The sequence below is a fragment of the Thamnophis sirtalis genome, unplaced genomic scaffold (genome assembly GCF_051295495.1).
Source record: "Thamnophis sirtalis isolate CommonGarterSnake01/CBP01778 unplaced genomic scaffold, rThaSir2_p1.2 scaffold_6, whole genome shotgun sequence".
Lineage (NCBI taxonomy): Eukaryota > Metazoa > Chordata > Lepidosauria > Squamata > Natricidae > Thamnophis > Thamnophis sirtalis.
The window spans coordinates 29,157,093-29,171,673 of NW_028261386.1; the positions used below are offsets into that span (position 1 = coordinate 29,157,093).

Below are 14,581 nucleotides of genomic sequence, written 5' to 3' on the forward strand. Positions count from 1 at the left end.
TGACATTTCATTTTACAAATTCATGAATTAAAATTTCATTATTTCTATTTATAGTAAATATGCATATCTCCAGCGTTATTAGTTATTTATAGAAGCGTAAAACTCATGGCATATCATAGAATAATTTTCTAGCTGCCCTCTTTCACATCTTTCATGTTCTACACATTTTTTTGACACTGTGTTACCAAATTGTGCTCACCCAAAGAAGATGCAGAAGAGAACTAGGTTCCCCCACCCATCTTTACTCCCTTTATAATTACCTTGCAAAAAGCAAATTTAATTCCATATCATACTTTACCATTATGTTTTAACATAGGCCATAGGTTTATGGTATTAAGAAACAAATAAAATATTATGGATAGGTGGATATCCCTATCTTTGCAGTGAATGTTCATGAGTGTAGATTTATTTGGCTCTTGTTTTCTGTCATATGTTCCTAGTGTATGTCTGTGCACTTTAGCTTTCATAGATTTATTGCAGGTAACAGGTACAATCTCACCACAATCATAACAGCAAGTTCCTTATGAAGTGTAAAGCATCTATGTCTGCCTGTTACTCTTGCTTAGTTCTTATTCTGGTTCTTGGGATAGAAAGGACCCGGGAAAGTGTCACCCTACAATGCCTTTAAGTCAGACAAAAACAAGCTTTACTTCTTAGAAGAATCCTTTCTCTCAAATTTCAAAGTTGATCGAACCAATGTGTTAAATGGAGACAAAACCCAAATCTGGGTAGCTTTTCCTTCCCCAATTCTTATACATGTCTTTGTATATAGGTCATTGAAGGGCACCAAAGCCTCCTGGAAATGCAATATGCCTGCTGCAGAGTTTAGAGTTGTTCTACTATTCCTGGTGCTTGATGGAATTGATTGTGTAGCCTTTTTATTTTTATTTTTAATCATAATTTTCTGCACACTGTGGTGTAAATGTGGAAGAGGTGTTAACACCCCCTATTCCATTTTGTCTGTCATTGCATGGACTGTAATTAAAGGCAGCCCCTTGGTGAAGCGACATGGCTGACCTTGACTTTCAGACGCCATTTTCACTGCCCAGGCCAGAGTAGAGAGGGCACTTTCCAAGGTGTATAGGTTTGCTTACATAAAAAGTTTAAGAGTATGTTAGAAATTTCTAAAGGTTGGCTTGACAGGGAAGGAGGTTGCTCTCTGCAATCTTGCCTTTTCAGCTAAATGATACCCCCCCCCCCCCAATACTGTCTGTTATCTCTGATGTGCTTTTGACAGATATGTCTTGATTTTCTTCTATGGCTTTCTGCTGCCCCATGTCACCTATATGAATGTCCAAGGCAGATTCACTTTTTGGACAATGGCAAAAACCTCAACTTGTAATTAAAAATAATATAAAATTAAAAAATGGATGTCATAAGCAACATCAGCAAGAAAAAACAAACGGGTGGGCCGCATACTGCCTGCATGTGTGTATGTTTTTTATAAAGGAAGTGAAAGGATGTTTGAAGTTAATGCAGATGTGGAGAGGTCTGCTAATACTGCTAGACTATAAAGAATTGTGTTTGGTGTCATAATCCAGATGGCAAACAAAACTGCTTTCTTTTGGTTTTCTTGTGTGCTACCAAAATTGACATAGATCGGATGAGGGTAAGGAAAGGCCAGAATGGTTAGCATAAAGTATCACTTGTGCTATTGTTTTAATAGCCTCGGGGATGCTGTGGCATTATGAGACACTGTATGTAAGTCACATGCTGCCTTGTGTTTAATCCTTCCTCCCCCAAATGATCTCAACAAGGCAATTCACAAGCTACCTCAGTCGGCATGGTCCTGTCAGTGTTGTTGGATCTGCAGCTGAATAAAACTAGCTTTTACTTGTCAGCTGATGGAAGTGATGAATATTTATTTTGCCTCTTTCAAAATGAAATAATTAAATTAAATATATATGTATTTATACACAGAAAGAAAGATGATCGGTAGGTAGGTAGTAGCCTTGATATAATTGGAACAAATCAAATTTGACTTCTTTTTTAAAATACTTGCTTTGGCAATTTTGTATTTTGTGCAGTTTTATAATTCAGGTTTAGCCAGATGACTCTTTAATACAGACATGGTTTGTGTCAGTAGATTTTGTGGTAGATTTTAATTTTGCTGGTGGAAGTTACCTACTGTATTTGCAAATACATGCGCTTCATAAATCTTCTTGTAAATTAAGTCATTTTATTGGTAAAAATAAAGCAAAAGCTCTAAATTTGATTGTTGAGCTCAAAATATCTAGCATTTTAATCTAGAATAGAATAGAACAGAACAGAATAGAATTCTTTATTGGCAAGTGTGATTAGACACATAAGGATTTTTTCCCCGATGTGTAAGCTCTCAATGTACATACAACAGTAGTGATAAGCAACAAAGTTATAGTCATAAGAAGGTAGGGAGATAGATAGGTAATAGGGAAGATGAGAATAACGATGGTAATACTGCCTTTTTATGCAGTTTATTAGAATTTTCAATTTGGATAAGGAATTGTTTTGATACTAAATTGCTTGGAAACACACATCTTTATCATATAAAAAGTGGAAATTTCTTTTATATGTCTATAATTTTAAAATTTGTTATCCTAGTAGAAGTATGCCAGTGCTGCACCCTTATCAAGTTATCAGCAATTTTAAATCTTTTTAATTCCTTTTATATATCTGTGTTACTTGTTATTAAAAAAATACTTTTTACCTCCAGAATTTTAGACAGCTTTTTATACAAGCATAGCATTATATGCCTATGTATAGAGTATTGGCCAGCTTCCATTCTCTGAGCTTGAGCAGTATCTGTGTTAGAAATTATAGCAAATTTCTTGCAGAACTCCTTTTAGAGTTACAGTGCAGAAACAACATTGCCATTGATCCAAAATTATTATTACACATTCTTTGTTCCTCTCAGCCATTTAGATAAATTAAAGAGTAATTTATACGTATTAAAATAATAGCAAATATAAGTTACCTGGACATGTGATTGGAAGTGTATGTATAAGTGATGGTGGGGGGAGGGGCTGGAACACAGCTATCTTACTTATAGTATGTATCTTAAGCTATTGTAACTGTCATGTGCTGCTCACATTCTGAACATGAAGGAGGATGTTCGTTTAGTCAGAGCTTTCAAGAAAGGTTTTTCTGATCTTCTGTGTACTGCAGGCATGTTAAATCGCCAAATATGGAACATCCCTTCTGTGACATAATGCACTATTTACATATTAAACATCTCTATTTCAAAGACTAAACACAGCATCTGTCAAGCAAGAATTAAGGGGGAGGATGAGCTAAAAGGCCCGTTCTGTAGATATTAGATAGGTTGCTTAATCGAAGATGGAGCAAAACTCTGAGAAGGGAAATAATAGCTTTTTTCCCCAGCGCATTGCTGCTGCTTTGCCAAACTCAGACTCTTTTGTATTACTGGCACAAGTCGATCAGTATACAAAAAGCATATTGGATTATCATCCTACCAAAGTTTGGCAAACTGTGGTTTGTGTGGTTAATGTATTGCTTTCAAGAGAAACTGAATGCACTGTGTTGCTTGGGGATTGACGTAAGATTGAGGCTAGGCCATAGAGATGTGTCAAAATCATGAAGTGAGTTCATTGCTGAGAAGATGTCTGAGCTGAAGTTTTCTTGTCCTAAGTCTGGCATTCACCTGGACTAAAATTTGGGGAGAGATGTTTGTCACAGTTAAATGAATATAGTTTTGAAGTTCATTCAATTGCCATTTATTGTAAGAAACTGGTTCCATCTATCTATTTTGATCTTTAAAAAGAGCTTATATTTATGTCTAATGCTTCAGTATAAATGCAGTTACATGTGACAAATTTGCTTGGAAGCCATGGAGATTGATCCTAATGCAATGAAAACAATATCTATTTGGAATACCTTGCCACCATTAACCCCTTCCTCCGTTCAGGGCTATTTTCATTCTGCTATCAGCAAGAATATTTACAGCACCAAATTCCTATGTAACATACTGGTGGGCTTATGTTTAAAGCATTGGAAGGCATAAAGTTGGGAAACAGGAAGTTATATTCTGCTAGCTATTCATAAGATCATATTGAAATGTCAAAAAAGAAATTCTTTTTCTCATATTTTAGTAGAAAAAGAGTCGGGTCTTGTGTGTATTTAAAGCCTTTTAAATTATGCCTTATTCTCTAACAAAATAGGTGTAAATAGCTTTTAAGAGTGTTCATAGAATTGACCATTGATGATGAAATTTTTTAATCGGACTTGAAAGTATAATGAAACTGCTAAATTTAGTACTGTTCAAGGTTAATGAATTTAAATAAAAAGTGAATCAACTGAATTTTAGCTAATCTATCATTTATACAAATTTATTTTTGAAGTGATTCTTACTTTGGTGTGGTACTGTAATCAGGAATGAAAAAGAGAAACACAGTGTTTTTGCTATGGAATTGGATTTTTTAAATTAGTGAATACATTACCTTGCACACTTAATAAAATGGAAATGTCTTTATATTTAATTTGTCAAGTAGACAGACTGTTGCTTCAATGAGGAACCCATTTTTTTCAGGTGAGGTCGAGAAGGAATTCCTATTTAGAATTTGTGTAGAATCAACAATGTTAAAAGAGTTTTGTTCTGTCTTGAGAAAAATGTAAACTAAAATTTGAAAATGGGACAGTTGAGAGGGGTGGGTAATGGATGGAAACAAATTATGAAAGTGAACAAATATAATACAGATACTTTGACTTCATTTTGGTTAGGGGTGCATTGTACAAGGGTTTCAAAAACTTCATGCTAAGTTGATGTTTTAAAGGAAGTTACTGTTACTTATTCCTTAGGACTTCATGCAAGATAATTCGTGAGATAAATCTATCACTTCTATCCACTAAGGAAATGGATTCTATTGGGAAAAAATATTTTCTTTTCCTGCATACGTTCTCCCACATTTGCCCTCCAGGTCTATTCTAAGGATTTGTGAGATATTTATGGAGTGAGCCTGGAAGAAGAATTTTAAGGATACACTAGGTTTGCTCATACTGTGGTAGATGTTGCCACACCATTTTTTCCCCTGTGAATTGACAGGTGAAACAGGCACTCAGAATGTTCATTTTCAGTTAGACAAGTGAGATAACATTTCACAGGTCTTTGGTTCTTATAAACATGGAATACTGATCTCCCAAACCTATCAATCCACTGGCTGCACTGATTTCTCTGGTTTGCTTTGTAAACAGTAGCCTGATGGTTTCATTTTGAATGTGGGAGATTGGGGTGCTCTTTTTTGCTTACCTTGTTTGTTATTTCTACATGCTGCTTCTCTGTCCCTTATGTTGAAATGAATGGGACGGTTACCATTTTTAATTTAGGACCAGAATGATTAATTAATGTGAAAAAGATTGTAATAGATTTTATAGTCACTCATTGATATTTTTCTTTGTATTGACTCATAGGAGTAGTGCAAAAGCAAAAGAAAGTTTTCCCTTATTTAATTTATATAATTTACTTGTAGCCAAAGGTCTATTTGATTTTATCCACTTCTGTTTGTCATGACTGTGAAGCCCAAAAGAGCAGTATGGCTGCATCAGGTGATTGTCACTCATTTAGCACCGCCCAGGGAGCACGTGTATTAAGGAATGCTATTGAAGTGGGTTATTATTGCTCCTGAAAGATGTGATGACAACTGACTTCAATCACTTTCAGAGGGAAGTAAGACAAATTTGTAGAGTTCTAATGATTGCCAGTATGAATTGCTTTTTATAATCTAAAATTCAAAAGCAATTTGATTTTCATTTCAATACAGTGAGGAACTCTAGTCAGTTGAGCATGTTTAGCACATTTGATCACTATATCACTAATTATTAGTTGGTGCGTAGCAGTCTATAGTAGAGAGGTACAGCTTTTATATTTTAGTACGCTTCCCTGTAGCATTTGGTGTGACACTGCTGGGAGCAGGAAGATGAAAAAGATGAATCTTGGTTTTGATCCAAGATTCTTACATTTCTATGCATGTGCATGAGTTCTGGATATCATTGGAACTGATGTGCAATGTCCTGGAATGATACATTCATTACTGATATATACAAACGTTTAGTGTTAGGTTCACTACATTTTCTACATTCTTTCAGAAGAGAGCCAGTTTAGGGTGACTTCCATGTTAGACAGCATCTTTTCAGATTTATAAAAAGATTATTATATAAACTATGGATATCTGCAATGGTATAAAATTCTTTCATTGTATAAAATAATTCTTTCCATTACTTTTTTTCGTTTTGTTTGTCCCTGTTTTGGCAGTTTACATAAATTCAGGATAAAATGTACCATACTATCAAACTAATGTTTCAGTAAAATTGGAGTAACAAAAATTGATTCTTTGTAATTCTTTCTTTTGGGTAAAAGTACTTCTGGAATTAGGGACTGATGAATCAAAGTAGTTGGGTTTTTTTTTTAAGGCTTGTTAACTTTAACAACATCTTATAATTCTTGAAAATAGAACAACTGAGTATGGCATTCTGAATGATGGATGCATATAGTAATGAGTGGTATAAACTAATATTTGAAAAACCTGTGGAAGAAAAATATAATTTATCATAATAAATGCCATTGGAAAAAATGCTTCATAACAACAAAATAATGAGTTCTGTTAAGACTGTAACAGGAACAATCTTTGATTGTTGTCCTGTTATATATTAAATATGGAAAGTCATTGAGCCCTTTTCTAGTCAATAATCAAATGTGTTGCAATAAAAGGCTATCTTCCTAGGATAAATAATATTCAGGGTTCATTGCTTTGATATAGAAGATACAAGTTATTGCATCATACTATCAGATGATCTTTAACTCTTGGTTTCACTTTCTCATCTTGATTTATAATAAGGAAATTCAAAACGAATATTGATATGAAATTTTGGCAATCTATATTAAAAAAATACATCCCCCCAATAGTGCATGTGCATTGTTAATAATGTAACAGTGTAGACTAACTTTTCTACACTCTCTAAAGCAATATAGTAATTTTAGAGGTCAATTGCTGTAATAAAACAAAATTAATAGAAAATGAAAGCATTCTTCAGGATTGTGCATATTTGTCCTATATGGTATCTTTTGCCAGTGATTTAGCAAGAGTTTAATGATAAAGGAATATTGGCTTTTGTTAACCTGAAAAGTAGATAATTAAGTTATTACTAGTGAATGTGATATTATAATTTTTAGTATTGCTTCTTTTTATTAGGCAGATATCAACTTGTTTTTATACATTTTGTTGTGGTTGTAAGGAAATGTAATTTTAATGTTTGTTAAGCATTGTGATTTATAATGCATTATATAGGTATTGCATGTGCATGTGTACACATATAAGCTGTAAGCTGTGTTAATGGGAACTCAAATGATAGTATATATTTCTTGTAATGCAATTAATTTCATTTTAGAATTTAAATATGTAGAAGATTTATAAGATAGTTGCTTTACTTGCCTACATCTCTAATAGATGGAATAAGTGCAGTAGACCAATTGTTCTTTTAATTTTGTGCTTTGTAGATTTTAGTTTGTAATTGTATCCTATTGAAAATTCAAAAAAATATAATTTAATTGTTGCATTTTGGTTGGGCAAATGGGACATGAGAAGTAGATGAAATCCATTTTTCTTAATTAGAAGAGTCAATGAAGATTGCTGCAGTTTGTGTAATACTGTATACTGTAAATTCCCACTGAGTTAAATTGGATTTATTCTCATGTTTTCTCAAAAAAATATAACATTGCATTTCAAAATAGTTATTCATCCAAAAATTTGAGCTGGAGTCCTGCCTTCTCGTGTGAATTGTACTTATAAATAAGAATTGGGAAAGACTAAATTGTCAAGTTTCTTTTATTTGGTCAATGCACAATATCTGAGTAACTCTTTCCAACACAAATTGTAAAGGGAACCATCACAAAATTGTACAATTGAGCTAGAGAAGTGCTTTTCCTTTCATTGCTGCATAGTTGTTAGAAGACTTTGGAAAGCTTAATTAAATCCAGAGGTTTGCTTGGATAGAAATGTATTTTTGACAGGCAAAGAATGATACTACGATGGCTGAGGCAATCACAGTGTTCTGTTTTATTCTGACTTATATATTGAAACATTTTAAAATGTACTTTCTCCTTGCCATTGTCCTGGCAGTTTACCAATGCAATACAATACTTTCAGAAAGTATTCTGAATAAATGCATGGCATAACATGCTGAGTATGCATTTTATGACATTTCTTTTTTGAAGTTACTAATTTGGAGAAAGATCTCTGAATCTGAATTTGCCTGCAGTTAGTGATTGTTCCATTTTTTTTCTGTTTTCCTCAAACTTATGATAAAAAAGTAAGTTTTTACTTCAAATATCCCAGTCTTTTATTCAGAAGCATTTTGTTGTTATCCTCCAAAGGAGGTTTCATACAAGCTGGAGTCCCTTGAACTAACCTACTACTTTGCTTCCAGCTTTTATATTATTTGGGGTATAGAGATTTTTCCCCCTTACACATTTTTTTTCCTTTTTCGTTGGCAGCATGTGATGCTTGATTGAGGTTCTCCCAATGAACGGAAGTCCCCCTGAATGCACAGAATTGACTTGAATAGCAAGAAAGGGGCAAGAATATACTGCAATGGAAATAATTTAATAAACACCAGTCTTTGGCCTGGACTTGCTTAGACAATAAGGAGATTGATTTGTAGATTCTCAGCAGGAATGTTAGAATATTAGAATATGTGTAAGAGAGAGAGAGAGAGAGAAAGAGTTAACAGACATTTAGGGAGGAGTAAAGTGCCAAAAGATAAAATATTTCAGATTAAAAGTAGGAGGAAGTGAACCATTCTTTCCTGGAGGTCTCCCTAATATTTTTGAACAGATTTCAGCTCTCTAATAATAAAGCAAAATTCTCTTTGTCTGTTTCTCAAACACAAATGAGAACCACAGTGATGTAACAGAAAACAGTTTACATGAAATATATATGCATTTCTCACTTAAAATATGTAAACTTCTTTGGATAAAATTCAAAGCCTCATATAATTATGTACAGTGCAGGGATAGTAAAACTCATTCTCTGTAATGCTGATTACAGTGCTGTTTTGTTTTTAAACAAAAAGCATAATGGTTATTTTGTATGTTTTTTTTCCAGTAATAATTGCTTCAAGACGTGTATTATTCACTAATGGAACTTTTACTATGCTACATTTCATATATTACACTAGGAGAAGAAATGCAATTATTCTTACATAATACTCCATAATACTTTCCTGAGAGGTGTATCTATATATAGAAATATATTCCAAATATTTATGCATCTCACTGAAAATTAAATTCTTGAATATACTCTTGAAAAAATTAGATTTAATCTATTCTTTTTAAAATGAATGTATCAAAATGCTTTACAAGAGTCTTAAATCTGACTGATTTATTGTATTGTGCACAATATAGGATGATTTGCTTTGGTCATGTTACTGTACCATTGGAATTTGAACTCAGAACATGAGTTCCGCCATTTTTATTTACTTTATCGAATCTTTTTAAAGCATAATTTATTGTCCTCGTCCCCCCCCATTTTCTATCTAGATGGAAGGCAATAATTGCTGAACCATCAACCAAAATTGATCCAATTTTAAATTTATCTTGTGCTTAGCTACTTTTATTTAAAAAAACCACTTACCATTTTTAATTTGTATATTCTGTAATTTGACTATGGTTACACATTAAACATAGTATAACCAAGTTATATGTGCTGGAATCCCAAGCTCTTATATTTTCTAGTTTCATGCTCTCAACATCTTGGGTATCATATTAATTATTATTTTTTCTTAAAAAGGATATGTGAATTTCTAATCCTTAAGGATATGACCTAGAAAATAAATTGTGAAGTGATGAATATTTGAATAGCATATTTGTTTATTAGTCTTGGACTAATCTAGAAAGCTCTAATTTTTAGAAAATGTGGATACCCTATATGTTTTATAAGTTGATATAGAAATACATGAATATTGTAAATGATGTGTTGGGAATATCTGTCCTTTTGCATCTTGAAGCAACAGGATTGTATATTTTGTTGGTGGAAACCTCTCCCTCCCCGTAAATATATATTTTTTATTCTTTCCATTCAATCATGTCTGATTCTTGGAGACTGCCTGGGCAAGTGTCTGCAGTTTTCTTGGCAAGGTTTTTCAGAAGTGGTTTACCATTCACTCCTTCTTAGGGCTGAGAGAAAATGATTAATCCAAGATCACCTGCTTCGGTTTGTCCATAAAGCAGGACTAGAATTTGGGACCTACCAGTTTCTAGCTGATGCCTTACCCATAGCACCAAATTGGCTGTCTAAACATGTATGTTAAAAAAAATACAAACCAATAATTCTTGTTTTTGTTCCATAATAATTGAATGACTTTGTTTCGTTTGGTCCAAAGCATGCAGCCTCAGGCAGTCAGACAAGGGCTCATACACTGTGCTAAGATATAACGTGATTTATTTGGTGTCAAAATAAGGTGTGAACTGATTCCCCTGTGTTTTGTAAATGATTTTAAGGGATAGGTTTGTACCTCACTTGAAGCCTAAAAATGGTCACACTATGAATTCATACCTTCTGTGAACAAACTGAACTGGCCATTTCTTTCTATCACATTACTGATGATGGAGAATTGTTTTCTGTGCCTGAGGGCAGTAAATAGACTAAGGAGTAAGATACATATTGATTTGGATCTTAGTTTAAATCAGAACTTCCATTGCAAATGGTAAGTGTGCTGTGCTCAATTTTATGACCACATTGCTGCAGTGGTGAAGCAAATAACTTTTATTTTTATTGAATATTAATAAATTAATAAATAAATTAATAAATATTAATATTTATTTATTTAAGTAAATAAGTGAATCCTTCTCCCACCATTGTCTTAGTTTGTTGGAAGCTGGTTGAGAAGGTTACAAATAATGGTCATGTGACTCTGGGATGCTGCACCCATTATAAATATAATATGTTGGTTGTCAAGCATTTGAATATTCATCACATGACTGTGAGGACCCTGTTGCTGTTGTAATTGTGAGGACTGGATGTGCGTCACTTGGTTCAGCACCATCGTAACTCTGAACTGTCATTAAACAAATGGCTGTAAGTCAATGATTATCAGTATCAGGTTGTCAGCATGTGCTATCAGTAGCAGTTATCTAACTGAAATCCAGTTAATTTCAGCAGATTGATTGTTAGGCATTAGGACACAGCCTTGGTTATTGTGATTGCCTTAAATGAGAACACCTCTACACTTTTACTTGTCCCTTTTTCACTTATGTATCATGTACTCCTTTGTTTCCTTTTGTCTAAGGATTTCTGCTGCATTACTTTATGCCCCATCATAAATCTGTCCTCCAGTAAACTACATTTAATAACATCTTAGCATCCTATTAGATAATTTTCACTGCAGAATATTTCAACTGATCAATGTAAAAAGAAATAGATGCAATTTTTTCCTTCTGGGATAACAGATGGAAGGAAGTTCTTGTCTACTTCTCACATGATATAGTTTTTTTGAGGTATAAAATAATAGCTACAAGAGATAATAAAATATGTTTAAAAATAAAAACATTTTTAAAAATGTAATCATTTAATCCTAAATTTAATTAAAACAAGCTTTAGCTACTTCCTGTAAAGTTTCCTTTTCCTGAACTAGAGTGATGGGATCTACATATAGAAACTTGTGTTTTAACCATAACTAAATTGGCATTGAAGCTTTTCATTTGTCATATTAAATTTGCATGAACATATAAAGCGTGCATAATTTTATTTATTTTATTTTATTTTCTCTGCCTTTATTATTTTCATAAATAACTCAAGACATCAAATGCTCCTTCCTCTTCCAATTTTCTCCACAATAACAACCCTGTGAGTGGGTTGGGTTGAAATGATGTGACTGGTCCATAGTCACCCAGCTATCTTTCTTGCCTAAGGCAGGACAAGAATTAACAGCCTTTTGGTTTCTCATTTTGTTCTTTAATACTTGCAGTATGTGAGAGGGAGGTTTTTGGACTAGGAGGAAGCTTTTTTGGTTGCTAACTTATGCCTCCCCTTTCAGACCTCCAGCCTTATATAGGAGTTGGTTAGAGTGTAACCGCTGTAGAATGTAGCTGAATGATCCTGGGAAAAGGTGTACTTGCTTTAAGTACTTGCAAAGGGGGTATTTTTCAGCTCCTGAATGTTCTGAAACACCATTTTGCTTCTAGTCTGAAGCACTGGGCAGTCTTACTAGATACAGATGTATGATAGAATGTGTAGCAAAATGATTCTTTCTCCATGGAAAGTTTTAAATTAGACAAAAATATTTTTGCAACATTTGCAAAATGTTGCAAGTGGGATGATGGGAATAAGAGATATAAACCCTTTCCTTTTGTATGCATGGCAGTTGATTAGGAATATCCTCTGTCATAACCTCCCAACCATTTCACCATGCTTATAATGAGCAATGCTGGAGTTTGCAAAATGATGGTTTTCGTTGCTCCTACTGCATTAAAAAAAATTATTTCAAGGAATTCTTTGCGGTAGCTTTTCTTTACATTCCTCATTCCAAGGTGATGTTGAGTCAGGCTGTTGAGGAAAGGAACTGAGATATGCATGCCTATATATATTTGTCTATTAATGTGGTAGGGAGGTTTAGTTCTAATTCCTATGGGGATTATATGCTCCTCATTTGTCCTCACAATTAGAGTGCTGCAGAATAGATTTTGGGTTTGAGCTCAAATGGGCCCATGTTTTATCAAATGCAATCTAAAGAATATTAATTTCCCTTAACCACCATACAATAATAAAGCTACATACAGCAGATTAATATGGAAGCTATTTTGGGAATTGTAGAAGATTGATATCGCCTAGAGCAGTGATGGGCAACCTTTTTGGCGTGGTGTGTCAAAAATCGGCAAAAAATCGAGCATAACTCGCGTTGTGTGTCACTTCAACAAAAACATAATTTTGCGCAATTTATAGTTTAAACTACAAAAATGTATAATGGCGCTCACAGTTCCCGTTGCCACTCCGCTGTTCCCTGCTGTGGTGCGGTTGTAACTGACAGTCCCAGGAGTAGACTCTCTGTGCCGGCCTGACTGGAGAGAGGCGCGCACTGTTCCCGCGCTCCTCTCCTGCGGGTCCTCCCTCGCCGCGCTGATGACGTGTGTGCGCACGGCACGCACGCCTTACCAGCAGCCCCTGCGCTCAGAAAGGGGCGGCGGCGATACAGTAAGTGAGTGTGGGCGGAGGAGATCACACGTCCCGCCCCCCCGTTCCTCCAGCACAGATTCTTTCATCCTCGGCGGCCGTGCAGGAGCCGAGGATGAATCGCATGAAATCCTGTGCGTGTCACCCCAAATGGCTATGCGTGTCAGCACTGACACGCGTGTCATAGGTTCGCCATCACTGGCCTAGAGAGAATGAAAACAATAGCAATATTTTCAGCATGCTAGATTTTCCAGAATAAAATGAATCTGATCCACATTTCTAATTTTTATAGAATTAAGGCTTTTCTCTAACTCCCCATTAGCCATTTAAAGAATTGTTGTAGACATTTCCATAAAAATAGGATAAGAAATACTTTCAGATACTTGTTTGAAATAAGTTTTACCTAAGAATTGCCATACATTAATTTTTAAAGACAACAATTCTATATCTGATTGAATGAAACAATGGGGACACTATCATTGCTACCTTTGTGGTCTATTTTCTTCCTAGCCAAACAAAAACCTCCCCCTTTATAATCAGAAGTAATTGTTGGTCCATTTCCCTGTTTTTGTTGGTGTATAGTAAAGCTCTAAACATGTCTTTTACTTGGGAATGAACACGATTGTCTCCCCCCTTTAAAAATAATGCATGGAAACACCTGTCAAATAGTTAAATTAAACTGAATGAAATGCATGAACAGTGGGATGAAAAAGAATGGCTCCCCTATCTTCGAGTAGCTAGAAACACTTTTTAAAAGTGGAAATAAATGAGGTATCAATTAGGTGTTGATTTTGTACTTTCTTGATTGTGCATAAGGTGTCTGTTAGCTCCCCTAGGTAATCTGATGCAATCCTTTTGGAAGTTTTACGTATACAGTTTACTGATTTAAGCAAATGTGCTTTTGTAGGCTGAATGAATCAGTGTTGTTGAAATTTGGAATATATATATATATATATGTATGTATGTATGTATGTATGTATGTATACATATATATGTATGTATGTATATATATACATACACACACACACACACACACACACAAGCGCACACATGGAGGGAGGGAGAGAGAGATCAAACATCTTAATTTTTCGCTCAAGATAGAATATCACAAACTGTATCAAGAAGCAATCAAATTTTAATCTTTCTATAAAATTATGATGGGAATATGCTGGTGCTTTTGTAGATCATCATTGTCAGCATGTTGTTTTGCTTCAGATAGGCAGCAGTCTTTGAATTCATCCTGGAATACTTCAGTGTTGATGATGATGACAAAGGGATGCCCAGGGAGAACTGGTCAGTTATAAACAATGAACACTTGTTTATATGGTCTTACTTTTTTTTAGTGCCACTATTGAAAAGGTTATACTGACAATTTAACTTTGGAATTAAAAAGAAACATAGATGCACACACACAATTTAAAAGCTTG

The 14,581-nt window shown here is 34.3% G+C and overlaps 1 protein-coding gene across 4 annotated transcripts in view; it reads left to right on the forward strand.

Moving 5' to 3' along the window:
* Positions 1-14,581, forward strand: part of BCL11A (BCL11 transcription factor A) — a 185,455-nt gene that overhangs the window by 7,343 nt on the left and 163,531 nt on the right. The window lies entirely within an intron of this gene.